Source organism: Nelumbo lutea, chromosome 7 (genome assembly GCF_056320005.1).
Source record: "Nelumbo lutea isolate HS-2025 chromosome 7, American lotus-T2T, whole genome shotgun sequence".
Classification (NCBI taxonomy): Eukaryota; Viridiplantae; Streptophyta; class Magnoliopsida; order Proteales; family Nelumbonaceae; genus Nelumbo; species Nelumbo lutea.
Window position 1 is genome coordinate 5,423,568 of NC_142690.1, and position 16,996 is coordinate 5,440,563.

A 16,996-nucleotide genomic window follows, 5' to 3' on the forward strand; every position below is an offset into this window, starting at 1 on the left:
TCTTCTTTCCCACGTAATGCTTGGTGTGGCTCCCGTCTGTTTGGATTGTTGATCAGACGGTTGATAAGCAAGGCCTCCTACATTAAAAGCAGCTTTCCATTCTTTAACTGCCAGGTGGGACCCACCAAACCGCGTATCGTCACGCGAAAAAATGGGCTTTGCTTTCGGTGTAGGTCCCATGTTTCAACCAAGGCACAACTTGGGCCGAGTTGGCCCGAACCCAATCCAAAAAAGTTTGGGTTGGGTCGAGTTAATTCTCGGGTTAGGATTAGGGTTAGGGTTGAAATTCATGAACCCGATTTTACTTCAGGTTGGGTTAGAGTTAACCTCTTAGGCAACCCGACTCTATAGAATATGTCATATATAAATATATGTTATATGTAATATATACCATACATTGATTTGCTTAGATGCATGATATTTGTATATCCACCATATACTATAATGTATTTCTTTTAAGATAATCACTTCACTTCATCCTAATTAGAAAGACTAAAACCTTAATAACATTATTTTATGCTTTTTTGAAAATTTTATTCTTCATCTCCTCTTTGTTGTTTGATGCCCATAAAAATCTATCGTAAATCATAACTCAGAATAAACTATTGTCATTTCTAACACTTGCTTTTCTGAATTTTGTACTAAAAGAACAAAAAAAAAAAACGTCAACAAGCAAATAATAATGAAACATAGGATTAATATATGTAGTGAAAGTTGAGTTCAGATCTAAAATCTAGAAATTCTATGAGGTTTTAAGGGATGAAAACAAGGTTGGATGGGTTGGGGTTGAAGGAATTTAGTTAGAGTTAGGGTTAGGGTTGGGTTAGTTGGGTTGGATTAGGGTTAGGGTTAGGGTTGGGGGTTTAGCACTTAGAGTTGGGTTAGGGTTGGCCTCAACCCAACCTAAACCGGCCCGACTTGCGGCCCTAGTTTCAACAGTGGAATGGTTTTATTTTTTTAACTAACGGGGCCCGTGCGATGCATGGGAAAGCCCAATATCCAATACCATGTTCATGTCGTAAGGGATTAAGAGAAAATGTAAAACTTTTTTTTTCAAGAGATACAAGCTCCTAGTGAGAGGCCAATTTCCTATAAAATTGACAAATAAAATAAAATTGATGATGTGCAAAGTTAGTATTAGAGCAACTTAATTTGAATTAGACTGTTTTATTGTACATTATTACAAATAGGAGAAAAAATACCAGTTGTGGAGGGAATAAATGGTTATATTTGACCCAAAGTAGAAACTCCAACATCAAAACAACCATCTCTGCTCCTTATCAAAGTCTCTTCATCCTGTAATTCTGTATCGATTGCTCCAAATCTGCATAAACTCCTCCAGTTGAAGCAAAGGTCAGCCCATTAACTATCCGTCATCTTCATGGTCTTTATCAATCTAGCAAATGCAACAGTTCTCTCAACACCTAACAAATAATACCAAGCAGCAACAATGCATGGTACCTACAACTAAACCCATGGTTGCACTTTAATTATATTCTCCTCATTCTCCAAGTACCTAAGCTCTAACTCTGATAGGTCTATGGCTATCTTCTACTCAAAGTTAATTAATTAATTGCAATACATACAAAGCATAAAGCATTAGAATGGCAACAATAATGAAGCATACAAACATTCTACATATCGCTCACCGCAAATCTATGCCATGAAAGAAAAATAACTGAAAACTGTTAATTGTCATTAAATATCTACACATAAATTTGATAAAAAAAATGATATAAATATAAGACTCCTGCTTCCCATAAGCTTAAGGGAGCTAGTTATTGATTTATTATAGAAATTATCGTCAAATTGAGATTCTAACTCTGCAAGTGTTCACCTGGTTTTTGGTTTATTATAGAAATATTTAAACCAAAATGTGCTCTATTTTGTCTTGTTCATTTGGAATTATTACGGGTAAGTCTAGCTAACTCATGTTTCATTTTTGTTATTCATTTTTTCTAATTTATTATGGACAAATAAGTAAAGATAGAAATACCCAAAATAAGACATTTTCAAAAACATCCCCAAGTAATAGCACATCACAGTTGGAAGTAAATAGAAGAAATGCCAAAAAAAAATCATATTGGGCCAGGTAGGGAGCTTCAAAGACACTAATATGAATCCAATTACACAACTAAGAAAAATTAGAAACCAACAAAATACTAACCAACTTGCTGAATAGTAGCAACATAAAGAGGCTTTGTTCCTTTAAACTTCCAAAAACCCAACCAATTTGCTGTGTGTCTGCCATTGAAGAAACTTATATTGTATATATAGCAAAGAATTGACCATTGATTTCAAAAATTGGAGACAAGAATTCAATATTGGGTGTCCTATATAGGTTGGGTCCTTTGTCAAATTTGCAAAGGAAGCAACATATTTGATATAAAAAAAAAAAACATCTTTGTAAGTGAAGGCATAAAATTATAAATTTTGTATTATATGAGCATGGGAAGTGCTTCTTTACCCATGGGAGCAATTTTATTGATTCACTGAAGTTCATGGAAGTAACAAATCTGGTGCAAACTACAATTGATGATTACTGTACTTATTTACCAAACATAACGATAGGCAAACAAAGAAATGTCTTAATATCCTAAATGTGCAGCAAAAAAAAATATCCTAACCAAATAAAGATCAAATAGCAAAGCCACATACCTTAACCACAAAAGGAAACATTGGCAAGAAAATAAAAAGAAAGGAGCTTTCACGTAAGGGTTAAATGGGCATTTCAACTCTCTCGTTAATATTTTTACAGTAATGGTAATTTTTTAAAACAGTAAGGGTATATTTATTCAATTAGCTAAACCATAAGGGTAATTTAAGAAACTTACCCTTTTACAAATTACGTAGGATAAAAAAAGAAAATTAAAAGGAGGTTTTGAGCAAAGAGAGCATGTTGACATGAACCGTCCAATTTTATTATTATTATTATATATAGATAGATAGATATATTTGGTTGGAAGGAAAAGATAGGGAAAGAAAGAAAAAACTTGTACAATACTTGTATTGATTTCCATACCTTTTCCTCCAAGCCAAACACAGATGGTCTATCTCCCCTTTAAGTTTGGACCAGTATTTTAAAAATCAACTCGTAAGCTGACGTTGACATGTGTTATTGGCAATCTATTTGATTTGGATGGTTGAACGCTTACCTTTTTTTGTCAAAAACCGCTTACCTAAGACCTAGAGGAAAAAAAAACATATTTTCAGAATTATATGATGTGCATTAGCTTGGCCCAGCCCATCGCGAACTAGGAGGCCCAGCCCGCTAATGCCTGACAACATCAGCCATAGCAGGAGGGAGCCCTGTTGCCTTCGTACAGAGCTAACCGCATGATGGTCAAATGTACCCACCAAGGCTTGCCACCTAACCTTGTACAGCTTCCATATGGAGCGTTCATCTTCACCTATCTCCAGCACGCTCAAGTATAAATAAGAAGTGACTCCCCCTTAAAGGGGATCGGTAACAGAAAATTATAGCACAGCTTACTCATTTACTCCCTACACCTACTTTGCTTCCTTAGCATTTACTCCGAGAGATATGGTGTATCCGATGACTATTGCCAAGACCTCGCCTGCACCCTCTCCTACTTTACACCTCGTACTAACTTAAGCGTCGGAGCCTCTGCCTCGGGTACCTGCCCAAGGCCTCTAACATTCCTTATCTTGCAGTACCTCTAGTCACCAGGGACCTCACCTCGACCTACAGTCCTCGGAATGAATACCTCGCCTCAGCCTACGGTCCTCGGCTTCAGCTCACCTCTTCTGATGCCTCGAAGTTCTCGGCCAACATTCAAAACCTAGAGAGTGAATTTACCTCGTTGCCCCCAGCCAATCTATGCAGCAACAATTGGCGCCATCTGTGGGAACGTTGCTAAGACGACACCCACTTTAGGATTAAAAAAAAACAACATACTCTAAAACCAAGCCTTCTTAAGCTTGAAAGCCATGGTGCGGAAAACCAGGAACAATCAGAACTGGTCACCTATGAACAGTTTCAGGTTGTCCTCGAGCATCTGGACCGCCTTACTCAACGCATGGAAGAAGTTTGCCCCCGAGCAAGAGGTCCCTCCCGAGGCGACCGCCCACTAGGGTGTCAGAGGATCAGGGCCGCCATGAGCATGTCGAGCCACCAGCCCTCGACCATGGTAACTCGCTAGTTGAGCCATCAAAATCAAGCAACTACCATCCCCCAAATTCACCATGAAGGAACACCTGTCCTCCTAGCCGAAGGGAAAGTGTGCCCACTCAATCCGAAAATAGTCATCAGCCTTCAGAGCAACACCACCGTCACTGGAGGGAGGCCCCCTGGGACAACGACAGGCATCTCGACCGCCCTAGAGTTCGCTCTCGAGACGAGATCCGACACCACGCCACTCCCCCTCCCATCTCGAATCTCTAGGACGTTCTAAATGATCGTCGAGCTCGCAAAGGAGCGCACGATCCTGTCTCAGAGTATTCGAGAGTCCGAGTCAACATCCACCGAGTCTGTGAGGGAGAAGCGGGGCCCATGCCTGTGTTGAACCGGGGCTTGTCGAGTTGAAGCCGAGATTGGGGCCGTCAAGGACAAGCTCCACTAGGTTAAGTAGAGCCAAACTGACACCTCAACCAGTCATGGCAACTCCGTTGGCCGCATGGATGCATTCACCCCAAAAATCATTTCGGAGCCTCTTCCCCCACACTCAAGGCTCCCACACTGGAAATGTATTACGCGACCCTAATGATTACCTAGAGGGTTTTAGGGAGCTCATGATACTCTACGGGTATTCCGACGCCTTGACGTGCCAAACCTTCTAGGCCACCTTCAGGGGGGCACTTTTCGTTGGTTCTCCATCCTCCCTCCTCGATCTGTCAGCTCGTGGGAGCAATTTACAACTTTGTTCCTTGCCCGCTTCATCAGCAGTAGACGATGCCAAAAGAAAGTAGCCTCTCTGATATCACTCAAGCAAGAGCCGGGTCTTTTCATTATCTCGGCATTCTAGCCCTTAGGCTAGAGGAGTGGATCGTGGCCCACTCTCGGAGTCTGCCCGTGCCATAGAGGCGGCTGGGTCTTGTTGTGTCGAGGTCATGTCAGCTCGGCGTTCTTTGCCCTTAGGCTCTGGGGGTGACTTATAGTCTATTTTTGAGGTTTGCTCGTGCCTCAAAGGTGACCGAGTCTTATTGTGCCAAGGTCATGTTAGCTCAACATTTTTGCCCTTGGGCTTTGGGAGCGGCTCGTGGCCTACTCGGTTGCTACAGATAGTATTGTCTTAAGTTGACAATATTCCATGCCCGAAGTATTTGTTTCCCTTCGAGGGTCTCAAGCTCATACGTTCCTTCCCCGAGCACTCGCTTCACTCGGTAGAGACCTTCCCAATTGGACCCGAGCTTGCCAGCGCCGGGCTCGGGTACCATAATTTTATGAAAGACCAGGTCACCGACGCGGAGGTTCTGCCTCTTGACCCTAGCGTTATAGTACCGAGCTATTCTCTGTTGGTAGGTTGCGGTCCTAATGTACACGAGGTCCCATACTTCATCGAGTAGATTGAGGTTGGTGCGCAACTCATTTTCGTTCGTTTGATCACTGTATGCTTCTAGTCGCAGCATAGACACTTCGATCTCTGCAAGGATTACAGCTTCGGTGCCGTAGGTGAGATTGAAGGGTGTTTCTCCCGTAGCGGTCTTCTCCGTGGTCCGGTATTCCCATAGAACATTGGGTAGTTCATCTGCCCACAATCCTTTAGCTCGATCCAACCGTGTCTTTAATCCGTGGAGGACGGCTCTGTTCGTTACTTTTGCCTAATTGTTTGCCTGAGGGTGTGCAACTGAAGTAAAGTTCTATCGGATTCCCATGTCTTCGCACCAGTCTTGGAATTTGATGTCTTCGAACTGTTTGCCATTGTCAGAAATCAATACCCGAGGCAATCCGAAGCGGCACACGATGTTCTTCCAAAAGAAGTTTTGGACATTTCAGACTGTGATCGTCACAAGGGGTTCAGCTTCTACCCACTTGGTGAAATAGTCCACTGCCACTACTAAGAACTTCCTTCCACCCATTGCTGGCGGGAATGGCCCAAGTAGATCAATCCCCCATTGTGCAAAGGGCCACAGACTGGTGAGATACTTGAGGTCGGCAGCAGGTTGGTGGTGAATATTGGCATGTCTTTGGCATTTGTCACATTTTCTAACTAGTTCAATGGCATCTGCCTTCATTTTTGGTCAATAATACCCTTGTCGAAGCTCTTTCTGGGCGAGAGCTCTGCCCCCCAAGTGCCTGCCGCACAACCCCTCATGAGTGTCGTGGAGTACGAGTTCGGCTTCGACAGGCTGCAAGCAACGCAGATAGGGGAGCGTGTAGGATCTCCTGTACAGCCGCTCATCTATCATAACGTATTTGACTGCCTGGTGCTGTACCCTTCTAGCTGCAATGCGATCTGCAGGGAGGGTCCTGTGTAGCAAGAAGCTCGCGAGCGGTTCGATCCAGCTCGGCTCTGCTTGAACGAAGGGAGCGACCTCCTCTACCCCTCTGAGAATGCTAGGCCGAGACAGGTCCTCTATGTACATGGTTCTCATGGTGATGTCGCTAGTGCTGGCTAATTTGGATAGGGCGTCGGCCTCAGCGTTCTCTGACCTAGAGATCTGTCTGATGAAGTGTGATTGGAAGTCGAGCAGGGCCTCTCTAACCTTGGTCAAATAGGCAATCATGGTTGGCTCGTGAGCTTCATACTCGCCGGTGACCTGGTTAACCACAAGCTGGGAGTCGCTGCAGAACTATTCCGGCTCCACTGCCATGTTGGTTTGAGGAGCCATCTACGTGAAGGATCCAGGGCTCCTCATCCCAGCTCGCGATTGGTCGAGCTAGGAGAGATGCCACACTGGCTGCTACTTCACGGGGTTCAGACTTGATCAGCCTGAGAGATTCAGGCTCATCCGAGCTGGGAGCCTCGTGCTCAACCGGCCTGGGAACTTCGGAGCTGAATGTACATTCGGCTATAAAATCTACTAAAGCTTGGGCCTTAATGGCAGTTCGCGGCTTGTATTGGAGGTCGTACTCGATGAGCTCAAAGACCCACTTCGTCAACCGACCAGAGACCTCGGGTTTAAGCAACACTTGCCTCAGAGGTTTGTCGGTGAGGACGATAATAGTATGAGCTTGGAAGTACGGGCGGAGCTTCTGAGCTACGATTATCAGTGCATATGCTAGTTTTTCCATCTCCGGGTATCTCATTTCTGCTCCCTGCAATACTTTACTAACATAATAGATGGGTCGTTAGACCCGATCTACTTCCTTTATTAGTACTAAACTAACCGCTTTGTCACTCGCTGAGAGGTATAGTTCTAAAACATCGCCCTCATCAGGCCGGGTTAAGGTTGGCACACTAGTGAGGTATTTCTTGAGCCCGTCGAACGCGAATTGGCAGTCTTGGGTCCATTTGAACCCTCTACTCTTAATTGCCTTAAAGAATGATAGACAGCGGTCCGCCGATTTAGACATGAAGCGACTCAGGGCGGCTATGCGGCCATTCAACCTCTGAACCTCCTTCAACTTCCGGGGTGGTCTCATATCTAGAATGGTCTTAATTTTATCCAGATTGGCTTCGATGCCGCGCCGGTTAACGATGTACCCTAGGAACTTGCCCGAGGTCACACCAAACACACACTTGTTTGGGTTCAGTCTCATATTAAACTTACGCTGAATTTCAAAAACAGAATGCAAATCTTGTATTAATTCATGTGAGAATTGAGTTTTAATGACCATGTCGTCTACATAGCATTCTACTTTTTTGTCGATTAATGGCACAAACAACTTCTTTACAAGCCTTTGAAAGGTTGCCCCTGCGTTTTTCAACCCGAAGGGCATAACCTTGTAACAGTATAGGCCGAATTCCGTGATGAAGGCAGTCTTTTCTTCGTCCGCCAGGTCCATATTGATTTGGTTATAGCTGAATAGGCGTCTAAGAAACTCAGCAACTCATGCCCTGAGGTCGCATCCACCAAACGGTCAATTATGGGGAGCAGGAAACAATCTTTTGGGCAGGATCGGTTTAGGTCGGTGTAGTCGACACACATGTGCCACTTGCCGTTAGCCTTCTTTACCAGAACTGAGTTGGCTACCCAGCTCGGGTAATGGACTTCTCTTATGAAGTCAGATGCGAGGAGCTTCTCAACCTCTCGTCGACCGCTTCTCACCGCTCTGGGGCTAGGTTGCGTTTCTTCTGTCTAACGGGCCTAACTACAGGATCAGTATTCAGCTTGTGAGTTATGAGTCCAGGGTCTATACCGGGCATCTCTGCCGCGGACCATGCAAAAATATCTAAGTTTTGAAGTAAAAAGCTTACCAGTTTGGATCGTAAAGGTTCTTGGATGGAAGCACCGATTTGAAGCGCCCGAGCTGGGTCTACCACTGAGGTAGGGACTACGACAGTTTCTTCTATGGGCGCGGCTCATTCTTCGCCTTGCTGCGTAGGTCGCTCCAGTTCGAGGTCGTTGGCTACCTTGGTCTTTCCCTTCAGGGCGACGACATAGCACTTGCGGGACTCGAGCTGGTCGCCCCGCGCTACCCCCACACCGAAATCTATAGGGAACTTCATAGCCAAATGGTAGGTGGAGACCACCGCTCGTAGGACATGGGTGATCGGTCAACCTACTATGGCATTGTAGGGGGAGGGGGTCGCGACCACCAAGAAGTCATGCTTGAATCTGACCACACAAGGCCACATGCCAACTTCCACAGGTACTATTATTTTCCTAAGGGGCCGAACTTCTTCTCTGCTGAATCCTACCAAAGGAGTGTTTGCGGGCTTTAGGTCGCTTCTCTGCAACTGGAGCTGGTCAAACGCAGCTTTGAAGAGGATGTCGGCTGAGCTGTCTGATTTGATGAGTACACGCCTGACCTCAAAGTCGTTGATTCTTAGCTTTATTACGAGCGCATCGTCATGGGGTAGTGGACTCCTCGCACATCATCTTCTGTGAAGAAAATTGGCTCTTCTGTCCTCGGCCGCTTTGGGGGGTTCTACTCCTCCCGAGTGGCTTCACGAACCAAAGTCCGAGTTGTTGTTGAAGTGCAACCTATGATGATAGAACCTCCCACTATCATGTGGATGGTTCCCCGGACTAGCCTCTCCTCCGGAGGCTGCCTCTGCAGCTGTTCAGCTAGCCTGCTGCTGGACTTGAGATAATCCTTACCGTGCTCCCCTTGCCGACCTGTTTTACTACTATTATTATTATTCTATATAAAGTTTCTTAGATACCCGCGACAGATGAGCTCCTCTATCTCATCGCAGAGGTTTTTACAACTCTTGGTACTATGACCGTGATCTTTGTGAAAACTGCAATAAGATTCTTATTTCTTTCATTGGGATTCCCCCTCAGACGGGGTAGCCACTTCATGTACGGGGCGTCCTTGATCGCCATTAGGATTTCAGCCCTCTTCACGTTCAGTGGGGTGTAATCGGCTTAGTCCGCTACAGGAGGTCGGAATAATTGACCCAACCTTGCCCCTCGAGCTGTGTCCTTTTTCTTTCGGTTGTCTCATTGACTGGAGAGCTCTCCTTCCCTCTTTCTTTTTTCGGGCGCACCCTCACCCTTGTGGTTGATCTCCTCTTTGGTGGCTATGAACCTGTCCGCAAGCTTTAGGAACTCGGTTATGGTCGTTGGTTGGTTGACGACCATGTGCCATTTAAACTCTTTGTGTGTCACACACCCTTCTTAGCTGTTGCAAGGCGTACGGCGGGGTCCAGGCGCGGTATCTGCATACAGGCATCGTTGAACCGCTTGATATAGCTTCGGTTGGATTCTCCCTCTCTCTGTACTATGATAAGGAGAATTTCTTTAGTTCGCTGACACCGCTTGTTGGTAACGAAGTGGGACATGAAGGTTTGTGCAAACTGCGCCCAACTTCTTATCGACCCGGGTGCCAAGTTCCGATACCACGTACGGGCTGCTTCCCTTAAAGTAGTGGAGAAGGCCATGCACACGCATGACCTACTAGCTCGCGCCAGGTGCATCTGTGACTGAAAGGCATCTATGTGATCATTTGGGTCAAACGACCTGTCATAATTGTCAAGAGGGGGGAGCTTGAAGTCTTTAGGCATCGGGACCGCCATGAGTTTGGAAGATAAAGGGGTGGAACCGAGAGGAGGGGAGCTTTGACTTCGGCTGAGCTTACCTCTTCTTTGCCCATGAGATTGAGCAAATTGCGAGTGACAGATCGGCGAGCTCGGCGGCGGCATCTCTACTTTTTGGTGGGCTCGGCGTTCATGCTGCTCGCCTCTACGTTGTCCGGAATGGTTTGTGCAGGAATTAGCCTGGTCTGCTGGTGGTAGCTGTGGACAGAGGGTCCTGCTTGGAATATGTTGCCAAGACCTCGAACCAGTTCTCAAGGAGTGGGTTTTCAGACTTCAACTACCAAGGTGACGTAGACCTGGCGAGCTGGGGTCCTCCCAACCTGTCCGCCCGCAGTGAGATCGGGGTATCCGATCTCTCTCGTCTGTTGTGGGGGGAAGCTTGGTTTTTTGGGAGGTTTTGGGGGACCTCTCCTTGGTCTGAGGGGTGCTCATCTTGGCGACGAGACTTAGCTTGCTGCGAGGCTGGGTGCCGAGGCGGGAACCGTGGCTGCTGAAGTTGAGGTTGAGGCAGCTGGGGGGATTGCTACTGATACTGATACTGGCAGAACTGGTGCAATACGTGTTGTTGATAGAGCTGAAGTTGTTGGAATTGTTGCATTTGAGCCTGCATGGCCCGCATGCACTGCATCAAGTCCTCTTTGGTTTGAGCTGGCTGGTGGGGGCACGACCGAAGGTTCGGTAAACGTCACTCCGACTATAGCGGGGAGTGGGGCGACGACAGGTGCCACTGTGAGAGGCACATTCAAGCTAGGGATTTCGTCCGCAGAGAGGGGGATGGTGAACTATTCAATACAGACAGTAGGAAGCTGGGGTTGTTCCCTGGAGTTATCCATTTCCGTGCTCCGTCCGACGTTTCTAGATGAAGGCATGAGCGTTGGATTGTTTCGAGAAAGATGAGAACTGAGAATGTTTAGAGAGAAAGGCCTTTTGAAGCGTTTCCTACAGACGGCGCCAAATGATGTAGCGCAATCCAGTCACTCCTAGCTGGCGCTCGCGTGGCTCCTGAGAGGTACCTGAGATGAGAGGAAAGAGGAAGAACTCCTGGGGGGTTTCTTGGCGGGAACGCTCCGATGCTTAAGTTAGTATTGAGTGCAAGAAGCGAAAGGAGAACGAAGGCTAAGAGTGCAAGTTACGCAGGTGATTCGAAGATACCTTGTTCCTTGAGAATAAGCCCCTTATAACTGAATTCCGTTGCTTCAGGCCCTCTGACCTCTAACAAGGCAGGTATAACCACCACTATTAGTCTGCCACAGCCGTTACAAGCAGGGTTGAGGTGGCACACGTGGGGCCATCATGCAGGGTACGTGCCTGTCAGGTATGGGACGCCTTTCTAAAGGTGGCAGGCACGGGGAGGGGGACATGCCTGTTGTCCACTGGTTTTTCGGGTACGGCGGTCGTGCAGGATACCCCCCTTTGGTATACCGAACTGTTCCCCTACGAATTACCCTAAACTGGGTTGTCCTTTGAGTGATGGGTTGCTTGTAGCTGGTTATGCCGAACTAGCCGACCTGAGGTCTTTGTGCCTCGAGGCATCCAAAGAAGAATCGGTGCATTCTTGCCTAGGAGTGGCCCAAGGTCCATTGGAAGAATCGGTGCATTCATGTTGAGTCACTGTTTGAGTAGGGTCATGCCCACGTGTACCTGAACTACAAGGTCGGGCCAAATCACCCTCCATCAATAGGGTTACAGCTTGCCAAAGATCTCGGCTCTAAGCACATCGAAGTCCTCAACAACTCACATCTAGTGGTGAATCAAATCAACGGTGAGTATGAGGCTAGAGAACAAAGCATGGCTAAGTATCTTGCCAAGGTTCAAGAGTTAGCCCGCCACTTCCAATGTTTCTCCCTACAGCAAGTCCCGCAAGCCGAGAACACCCGAGCCAATGCCCTCTCCAAATTGGCAAGCACCTCGAACGCAACCCTTGGTCGCACTGTGTGCATGAAAAGGTTACCTCGACCCTCCATAGAGGACATCCAAACCCTCCCCGTAGAGGCCGAACCATCTTGAATGGACCCTATCAGTGACTTCCTACTAACGGGGAGGCTACCCAACAACAGGAACAAAGTCAGAAGACTCAAACGTCAAGCAACACACTACACTCTGCTGGAAGGTAAATTGTATAGGAGGTCCTTCACCTTGCCTTACCTCTGATGCCTCCGCTAGGAGGAGGGCGAGTACGTGCTCTGGGAAATTCATGAAGGCATTTGTGGCAACCACCTTGGTGGCCGAACCCTAGCCCATAAAACATTAAGGCAAGGGTACTTCTAGCCGACCCTTCACAAGGATGCGGCTGAGCTTGTGCAAAAATGCGACCAATGCTAAAGACATGCCAACCTTTGGAAGGTAAATTGTATAGGAGGCTACCCAACGACAGGAACAAAGTCAGAAGACTCAAATGTCAGGCAGCACACTACACCCTGCTGGAAGGTAAATTGTATAGGAGGTCCTTCACCTTGCCTTACCTCCGATGCCTCCGCTAGGAGGAGGGCGAGTACGTGCTCTGGGAAATTCATGAAGGCATTTGTGGCAACCACCTTGGTGGCCGAACCCTAGCCCATAAAACATTAAGGCAAGGGTACTTCTGGATGACCCTTCACAAGGATGCAGCTGAGCTGGTGCAAAAATGCGACCAATGCTAGAGACATGCCAACCTCTGCCATCAACCAGCCACCACCCTCTCAGCCCTTAGCATCCCCTAGCCCTTCTCCAATTAGGGGATGGACTTCTTCGACCCCTTCCCTCAGGCAGTGGGGGGCAGGAAGTACCTCATCATTGCTGTTGATTACTTCACCAAGTGGGTGGAGGCCGAACCCCTAGCCACCATCACAACATGAGCAATTCAGAACTTCTTTTGGAAGAACATTATTTACCGCTTTGCCCTCCACCACATGCTTGTCACAAACAATGAAAAACAATTTGATGATGCTAAATTCCGAGAATGGTGCACATCTCTCAGAATCAGACAATAGTACACCTCGGTGGGCTACCCCCAGACGAATGGCCTGGCCGAGGTTATGAACAAAACCATCCTAGATGGACTAAAGACCAAGTTAGATAGAGCTAAAGGCTTGTGGGCTAATGAACTACACAGCATCCTCTGGGCATATCGAACCACACCTCGGACAGCCACAGGAGAGACCCCTTTCGGCCTAACCTACAGCACGGAAGCAATGATCCCAGTAGAAATCGGTCAACCAACGCTTCGGATCGAAGGATATACTGAGGTCGAGAATGATGAGGTGCTCAGAACGAACTTAGACCTACTAGAAGAAAGCCGAGAACAAGCACAGATTAGGATGACTGCCTATCAGCAGCGAGTGACCCACTACTATAACTCCAGGGTGAAAGAAAGGCACTACAGAGAGGGAGACCTTGTCCTCAGAAAGGTCATGGTCCCCGAACCTAGAGTGAGAAAGTTGGGCCCCAACTAGGAAGGCCCTTACCGGATTAAGAAAGATCTCGGCCCCGACACATTTTGGTTAGAAAATTTAGATGGAGGACCCGTCCCTCGGACATGGAATCCGAATGTACTATAGATGAATGTAATTTTTTGATGAAATAATGAATGAATGAAGCAAAGTTCTTCTTCACCTCAGATGATCAAACAAATAAATACTAAGTCCAAAAAGACCTGCGGCCTCGGGACCTATCGACACAGGAAGTCCTCTTCCGAGGGACGAACCCTCGGCATGGGCCATTACGGAAAACAACATCTCACCTAGGACATACGTGCCAGGACGAAAGGCTTGTTATGCCTCATCACCTCGGAGCGTGGTGACCCTCGGCTACCTGCACTTAGCACAAAGAAAATAGCGAGACAGAGCCCTCGACTTCGCTAGTGGAACACCTCGGCCTCCCTTGAGAAAACACTTGATAAGAACTAATCAGGGGAACTGCACCCTGATGGTGCTGCTCCACCTTGGCTCTTCGTCTACCCAAGTACCTCGGCGACATACCTCGGCCCTAGACCTTGACCATGGTGCTAGGTCCCTTTGGCCTTGCCTAAGTTAACACAAGGGATTTAGGAGCTAGGTGAGCCCCACTTCGAACGTATGACTCTGCCTCAGCTCCCAATGTCCCAATTATTTGAGGCAAGCATGCAAATAAATGAGTACTATGAATAATCATGTGTGCCTTGTGTACCGTGGTCTTGATTGTTCGAAGGGGCAAGGACCTCTCACAAAAAAAAAGAGAGAGAGAGAGAAAGAGGAAGAAGAAAAGAAAGAAAGGGGAAGAGACAACATGCACAAAGCACAATAGATACAAAAAATGGCTTCATTCATTACTCAGTTTTGGTCTTGTATAGCCTTTACAAAAAGTGTTGTATTGCCTTCACAAAAAGAAAAAGAAGAAAAACAAACAGCAAAGTATTACAACAATTGAGCAAAAAAAAGGGGGGAAATCTACGCCTGCGCCTCGCCGTTGGCAGGAGGGGTAACGGAGTCTTCGGCCGACTGAGCCTCGGCGAGAGCATCGGGGATCACTTGCATCCCCTCGACGTCAAAATCTAGCAACACCAATAGGAGTGCCTTTTTGGTATCTTCAATACCGTTGAGGTAGGACGACGAAGCATACTCTGCCAACGCATCCAGGTAGTCGGAGGACTTCTTGTACACCTCCACCACCTCGGCCACTGCCTTCTTTGACAGTTCTACCGAGGCTAGGGGGCCTCCTCCTCCACCAACGGCTTCACCTATAATGTCCCCATCACAAGCAGGTGAGCTACAACTGTAGCCTCTTCATCTCGAAGTGGTGGGGGACATCTCTCGATGATGACGTAGGCCTCCCCCCTATCAGACCTGAACCTCCATCCCTCGGGGTAGGAGGCGTAGAAGAACTTATCTTTCCACCCATGGACAAACAAGGGGTTATGCATAGGCCCCCTTCTCGGGTAGAAGTAATACATGTTGGCCTCGGAAGCGTGCTTCTTTAACGTGAACATGGCATGGAACAGCCTCAACGTCAACTCCACACCCCTAAGCCGAGCCCACACCATCATCATCATGATGGTCCTAAGGGCATTGGGTACAAGTTGGCTGATAGTGATGTCATACCACTCCAGCAACTCGGAGATTAAGGAATGGAGGAGAAACCTAAGGCCAAACTCCAAAAAATGTTGGTAGACATAGATTTCCCCCTCCTCGGGGGTCCACGGCCGATCGCCCACATCGCAGACCCTCAGGTCATAAGACCGGGGTATGTGGAACCTCCTCGCTAGGGATTTGACCTAGCACACATCCAAGGAGCTGTCAAACTCCAAATGCGGGACACCAGCGTCAACCACCCTTCGGGCAACACTCCCTCTCACTGGTCAAGCGATGACTTCCACAACATCATCCTCGGAGAGAGGAGATCCCTCGAGCTCCCTCAGCAATGCCAAGGTGGCGCTTTCATGGGGAGAGTCATTCCCCCGATGACTGCCCTCAACACCCCTCATGGTTAACCTTTCCCTGAAGACGGCCACCTCTCGGTGAAGGGGCGCTATGGCTAAGGAACCCAGGGAAGACAAGGGAGAGGGGGCTGCAGGAGAGCTCCCTCCCGAGATGTTCGGGAGTTCATGGCATTCAGGGCCGAAATATGAAAACAACATATTTGATTACCTAAGAGATGATGAAATGTCTTAAAGAGAGGAAGAAATAGGAAAGTCCTAGAGAATTGACAGCTAGGGAGATGCGCTCATGCAAGAGCAAAGATGTCTAAGTTCAAACGAAGGAGAAAGTCACTGCCAGGGCCCCTATTTAAAAGAAAATGGATGACCTGGATCTCTCCGAATCCGATGTTTGGGAGAAATCCGCTCCCACTGTCCAACTGTGATGTGCCACCTAGCACTCGACCTTGGAAGACGAAACGATGCCCAAAGCAACGATTCAGATCGACACGAATCCAACGGATGCGGGAGCCCTCCGTTTCTACGAACCAGTTCGACCGCACCTCCTAGCGCGTGCTCTCGAAAGGCGAAACGACGCTGGGTGGACCACGAAGATCGCCCGCGGCAACCCGCTGAGCGAACCGCAGGGCCCGCCCATCGCAAACCATGGGCGGACCGCTCAACCCGACAAACGCACAACTACTAGAATAACCATCCCCCGCACGGTAGCCCCCTAACGTGACTTGCCCGTGCATGATACGAAACACATCCACCAAACCGAGGCATCCACATCACACACGTTTACAAACCGAAGAGGGACGACGCACACAGCAAAAACGATGCCACTGCAAGACACCCCTCAGCTGATGAACCCGAAGGCATAACGATCACTACTCCCAACAACCGAAGCCAATGCCTTACCTCGACTGCTACCCTCATTGCCAGCCAAAGTCGAGGCCTTGCCTCGGTCTCGGGAGTGGGGGGCAAATGATGGGGGTTAGCTTGGCCCAGCCCATCGCGGGCTAGGAGGCCCAGCCCACTAACACCTGGCAGCATCAGCCACAGCAGGAGGGAGCCCTGCTACCTTTGTATGAAGCCAACCGCATGACAGTCAGACGTACCCACCAGGGCCTACCGCCTGACCTCGTACGGCTCCCATCTGGGGCGTTCAACTTCACCTACCTCCAACACGCTCAAGTATAAACAAGAGGTAACTCCCCCTTAAAGGGGATCAGGAACAAAAAATTCTAACACAGCTTACTCATTTACTCCCTGCATCTATCTTGCTTCCTTAGCATTTACTCCGGGATATCTGGTGCATCCAAGGACTATTGCCAAGACCTCACCTGCACCCTCTCCTACTTTACACCTCATACTAACTTGAGCGTCAGAGCCTCTGCCTCGGGTACCCGCTCGAGGCCTCTGACATTCCCTGTCTTACAGTACCTCTGGTCACCAAGGACCTCGCCTCGGCTACCACAATCCTCGAAAGGAATACCTCGTCTCGGCCTGCAGTCCT